Raw genomic sequence first — 5,999 nt, forward strand, 5'->3', positions numbered from 1 at the left:
ATCCCTAATGGCTGTCACCAGGATTCAGATCCCTCCTTGCCACACGTCCTCTCCATAGGGAAGCTCCCGTCCGGGTCACTGGCCTCTCCCAGAGTGAGGGTTCTGACTTCAGAGAGAGACAAGAGAGGGAGAGCAAGATGGAAGTCTTTTTGTAACCCATTACATTTGCCATACTGCACACAACTGATCCGTCGTGAGGCTCTGCCCCCACTCAAGGGGAGGGAATTACACAAGGGCATGAACACCAGGAGCCAGAGGTCAGTGGGGATCATCGCAGAGGCTCCCTTCACCAGAGATGTTTGTTAGTCCACGCTGTCCAGGGAAACAGAACAAGGAGCATATCAATAGTGTGTGTGTGTGAGTGTGTATGTGTGTGTGCATGCATGTGAGTGTGAGTGTGTGTGAGTGTGCAAGTGTGAGAGTGTGTGTGCGTGTGAGTGTGAGAGAGTGTGAGTGTGAGCGTGTGTGCGTGTGTGAGTGTGCGTGAGTGTGCAAGTGTGAGAGTGTGCATGTGTGAGTGTGTGAGAGAGTGTGAGTGTGAGAGTGTGAGTGTGTGCAAGTGTGATAGTGTGTGAGTGTGTATGCGTGTGAGTGTGTGAGAGTGTGTGTGTGTGAGCGTGAGTGTGTGTGAATGCATGTGAGTGTGAGAGTGTGTGTTAGTGTGCAAGTGTGAGAGTGTGCGTGAGTGTGAGTGTGTCTTCACACTGACATCTAGACAGGGGTTTGACCAGACAGCTGGGTACCACAGACTTGCCCAGGTGACACATAAAAGTGATGCCAGTAAACCTGTTCTTGGAAATACCGTCTGTAGGTGAAGGCAGGAGAACAGCTAGCAGAAGGCCCGTGGGTGCTTCCAGGAGGTGGCATGGGCATTGTGGAGGGTAGGACCGCAGCATGGACCCTGTGCTGTGAGTGCAGGCTGCTGGGGGCTGAGTGGGCACAGACGAGCCGGTGAGGCCCTGGGCTCAGGAAGTGCAGGGTGGGGCTGAGGTTCCCCTGTATGCCCAGCCCCTGCAGAAGTGCTCACCTGGGTATGATGCCCAAATGCCTGCAGGGGTGGGCTGGCTTCCGCAGGAGGGGAAGGGCTTGAACAGCGGGAGCCACAGTTGGAAGGGGGCTGAGGGAAACTGGAAGACACAACCCAAAGCTGTGTGGCCAAGCCTGAGCCACAGCCATGGGAATCTGCAGTAACCACCGTCTGGGTTGCCCGCAACAGACCCCAGGGGATGGTGGAATCTCCTCCCCCAAATTCAAGCAGGCGCTGGTGTTTAGGAGGCTTACAGACAGGCCGGGGGCTCCAGAACGCTGCCATGCCAAGGCTCCTAACTGCGGGAGGGAAACCCAGGCTGGGCCAGTTCTGTGCAGCCTGCAATAGATCCATTGTTCACTCCTATTCACAGCCACATAAAAGCCGAATTTATGGGAACCAGGGCTCAGCGTGTTTCTCAGCCTGGCAGAGGCATCCGGGCAGTGTGGCCCCATCAGCGGCTGTTGGGGGCCCCCTGGGCTCTGCAGGCTTTGAGGGTCTCTGCCGGGAGTCGGGCACCAGCCCACTGCCCGCCTCCCTCTGACTTTTTGGCTCTGCCTCCCTGATGTTGTTGGAAACTCGGAGATGAAAGAGCAGGTTGCCTGTTTCACTTCTGGCTGCTTGTCCTAGATTCGTTGATTCATCCCAGAAGCAGGTATTGTGAGCGCACAGGGTGGGGGTCAGAGGCGCTTACCGCATCTCGGAATTAAAGGGATGGAGATGTCTTTGAAATGTGTGCTGCGCTCTGGATGGCTGGGAGCCCGCCCTTCGGCCCAGGAGCCTGGAAGGCAGAGCCTCCACCCTGCTCAGCTCTAGGGAGCCGCAGCCCCTCGCCCCACAGGCGGGCCACATGATGAGCTCGCTTCAAAAGGAGACATTGGGGTTCTTTTGTAATAGAAAAAAGGAAAAAAAGACAACTGTCCCTCCTTTCCCCTCCAGCTCCCCTCTCGGAGCAAACGTTCAGTGTTACTGGCGCTGTGTGGACAGACCCTGTCCCTCCCTGTCCCTGTCCCCCGGAGGCCGGGCTGAGCCCTGCAGGCAGAGGAGACCACACACATTCATCCACCGCCGCATTTTCCCATTCAAGGATACATTTTGGGCCTCTGCCAGGTCGATATGTATTAGACTCATGTATTCTTTTTGTTAGGAAAAAATTGTTAGGTCCAAAATTTCATTTTGGATGGAGCGCCCAGAGGAAGTACCAGCAGACCAGGTCAAACCAAAATGAAGGCACTCACGCTAAATGCCACAGAATGAAACGAAACTTTAAAGCCGCAGTGAGATCCCAAAACAGACCAGTATTTCCTGAAAGTAGGAGATTCCAGTCCACCTGACTCAGCCGATACGCGCGTCTCCTCCGCTCTAACCCTCACGCGAGAGCCACGGCCGTCCGCCTCTCATTCTGATTCTTCGTCCCACCTTACAAACCCTGCTGTTCTGCCATCGCCCAGTGGGAGCTCTTACTCTGTTTTGTAGAAGGGAGGCTGCCCCGATTCACGAAGAGTGAATAAAAGCCAATTTGATCTATGGGCGGATATGTTGTCATTGCATGTTCTGACATCCTCACAGCTGGGAAACCCTGGTACCCGCCTGCTAGGCCTCACCCTGCAGACAGCCCGTGGAACGGCTCTCTGTGCTGTGCCATCCTGTGTCCCGCAGGGCTTTCAGCAGCATGTCTGGCCTCCGCCCATGTGGTCCGGGAGCCTCTTCAGTCCAGAAAACCCAAACCGTCTCAGCCACTGCCGCACCCCCGTGGGGCCGTGCACAATTGCGTGCACACACCATGTGCATTGGGCAAATCTCCCGTGGACACCTGCCCAGGTTACTTCTGGGACCTGTCCGCTCTCAGCGGCGATGCTGCAGACTCCTTGAAATATACCTGACATTTGTGATTAAACTGTTATGCTGTTGACTCCCCCAGTGGACCTGCTGTACCTGACATTCATGATTTTACTGTCATACCGTTCACTCCTCCCAGTGGACCTGCTGCAGAAAGCCAGGCTTGCCTGCTCACGACCCCCCAAGCAGTGGGACTTGTGTGGACCTGCCACCGTGATCTGGAAAGCCCAGCAGTGCATTCACAGCCAAGTGATTTTTGCAAAACAAATGAAATAAAACCAAACCCTGATGTTTTCCGGCCACCCGTTAAGCCCGTTGTCTTTGCTCTGCCTGCCCCGGCGTGGCTGTGTGGTGGGCTGGCTGTGGGCATTTGGGGACCATGTTGGCTCTTTATCACGGGTTTGGTGGGACATCCTTATGAGGTTTGCAGTCACTTCTGAGCAGAGCTAAGCCACCGTAAGCTGTCCCAGGCTGTGCTCCCTCCCAACGTGCTGGCTGGCTGGGGACAAGGACAGGAAGGAGTGGGCCTGAGGTCATGTCATACTGTGAAGGTGTTTCACAGCTCGTGGTACCAGACGTGCACAGGTAAGGAGGGTGGGCTGTGTGCAGGGGGAGCTGGAAGCCACTCTGGAAAAGGGTCTGCAGTGGAGGGAGCGACGTGCAGTTCTTATCAGCCCATTAGCAAAAGGCAGCCGACTCCTGCCACAGGTCAGGTGCACAATTAGAAACTCACCATACGCTTTTCCCACCATTTGAAAAATGAGAAAAATGAAAAATAGAATCCCTGTGTGTGTAGGGCAGAAACCTGCGGCGTCGTGGCAAAGTCCAGGACGGCCGAATGTGGGGTACGTGTCACATGCGCCCTCCCGCAGCACCACATCTTGGCACATCTGGGGCTTCCAGATGCAACAGAAGCAAAGTTCATGGAGTGGTCTGGGGCCACTGATTAGGCCTACCCCGACAGAGAGTCTGCCAGGCTTCTTGGAGAGGCGCTCAGCTGAGCCCCACAGTTCTGCCTGCAGGGTATGCCCCAGCTCCACCAGCTCACGGCCCTGCTGCCGCTGCCGCACCCCATCCCCCCCAGGAGCGCCCCAGATCTATGTAGCCAGCAGCCACTGGGCGACAGACACGCCTGCCCTTCCCCAAACCCCTGCGGGGCTTCTGATGGGGCTTCTGATGCCTGGGACAAAACCCTGAACCTCAGTCCTGCCTACCCCAGGGCCTCCCTGATCTTCCCTCAGTCCGTCAGCACCGGAGTCCTTTCCTGATCCCCAGACTTTGTCCGGCGGTTCTGTCTGCTGGACACTCCTCCGCCCGCCCCTGCCTGATGCCCGCCTGCCTGAGATCTCAGCTGAAGCATCAGAAACCCAGGGGCAATTTCATCAGGTCTGCTGGCTCTGCTTGCTTTTTAAAATTATTTGTGTGTTTGTTTCTTTTTTTCTGAGACAGAGTCTCACTCTATCAACCAGGTTGGAGTGAAACGGCGCAATCTCAGCTCACTGCAACCTCCGGTTTCCGGGTTCAAGCAGTTCTCCTGCCTCAGCCTCCTGTGCAGCTGGGATTACAGGTACCTGCCACCACACCTGGCTAATTTTTGTATCTTTAGTAGAGATGAAGCTTCACCATGTTGGCCAGGCTGTTCTCAAAGTCCCGACCTCAGGTGATCTGCCCACCTCGGCCTCCCAAAGTGCTGGGATTACAGGCGTGAGCCTCCGCGCCCGGCCTCTGCTTGCTTTTAATCACTGGGTTTTGTTTTGTTTTGTTTTTTTCTTCCCTTTTCCGTGAAGCTGAAGGCCACAGTAGGTGAAGTTCACGCCCCCAGACACTGAAACTCACCCTTCACTGGCCACTTTAGAGATGCCGTTCACAGGACACTATGGTAATCACTACTTCTGCTGCTTGTGGGAACTTGGGCCAGTTTCAGTTCAGTTCAAGCCAGGCGAGACCACCAAACCTTCCATGGTGCAGAGACCATGGGCAGCTGCAAAAGTGCAGTGTTTACCATGGACTCTGCCTCCTGCCCGGGCTGAGCCACCTGTGGTCCTGTGTGGCCTCATGGTCCCGTACATGGTCCTTTGTGGCATCTTGGTCCCGTACGTGTTCCTGGGTGGCCTCGTGGTCCTGTATGTGTTCCTGTGTGGCCTCGTGGTCCCGTACATGGTCCTGTGTGGCCTCGTGGTCCTGTACGTGTTCCTGTATGGCCTCGTGGTCCCGTACGTGTTCCTGTGTGGCCTCGTGGTTCCGTACATGTTCCTGGGTGGCCTCGTGGTCCCGTACATGTTCCTGTGTGGCCTCGTGGTCCTGTATGTGTTCCTGTGTGGCCTCGTGGTCCTATACATGGTCCTGTGTGGCCTCGTGGTCCTATACGTGGTCCTGTGTGGCCTCATGGTCCTGTACGTGGTCCTGTGTGGCCTCGTGGTCCTATACATGGTCCTGTGTGGCCTCATGGTCCTGTGCTGTCTCAATTCCCCCTGTTCACATTTGTCCACTGTCTGACCCCCCACTGGAGAGTCTGGAGTAGGACGGGGTCTGGCTAGTGTCCTGTGTTGGACTTGGCACCTGGCTCACCACAGTGACCAGGGGCAGGTGGAGTGGGTGGATGGGTTGCTGCAGAGATGGCTGCCTGGGTGGACCTGGGTGAGGAGACACGGGAGTAGCAGGCAGCATTGGCGTGGGCCTGGCAGGTGTGGTGAGGTGCTGCTCTGGACCCTTCTTGGCCTTGCCTCCTCCTGGCCACGTTGACATGGGCCTGTGACTCCAGTGGGTGTGATGTCATCCTGCATGAGGGAGGAGGACTGTGACCCATGAACCACCCCCAGGCTTCTTAGGAGGTCGGATCCTCAGGCACCACAAAAACATGGGAGCTGCAACCCACAGGGACACGGGGGTGCAACCCATGGGCCTCCTGGGAACTCAGTGCCAGCCACCTCTGCTCCCTGTGCACACGTCAGAGGGAGGGTCTACTCTTCACCGTTGACCCCTGAAAACCACCTTCATGCTGCCAAAGAATGCGTCTGAATTCATGTCCCAAGCTGCCATTGCAAAGGGCTGCAGACCAGGTGGTATAGACAGCAGAAGGACTCCCTCAGCTCCGGAGGCTGCGAGTCTGGGATCAAGTGTGGGTGGGCAGGGC

The 5,999-nt window shown here is 56.3% G+C and overlaps 1 long non-coding RNA gene across 1 annotated transcript; it reads left to right on the top strand.

The window, feature by feature from the left end:
* Window positions 1-1,435: 1,435 nt before the first annotated feature.
* LOC144576845 (uncharacterized) lies at window positions 1,436-2,557 on the top strand. The gene is made up of 2 exons (XR_013519440.1): window positions 1,436-1,682; window positions 2,175-2,557. It is a non-coding gene; the product is annotated as an uncharacterized LOC144576845 (long non-coding RNA).
* Window positions 2,558-5,999: the final 3,442 nt, after the last annotated feature.

The sequence above is a fragment of the Callithrix jacchus genome, chromosome 6 (assembly GCF_049354715.1).
Source record: "Callithrix jacchus isolate 240 chromosome 6, calJac240_pri, whole genome shotgun sequence".
In the NCBI taxonomy this organism is placed as follows: Eukaryota; Metazoa; Chordata; class Mammalia; order Primates; family Cebidae; genus Callithrix; species Callithrix jacchus.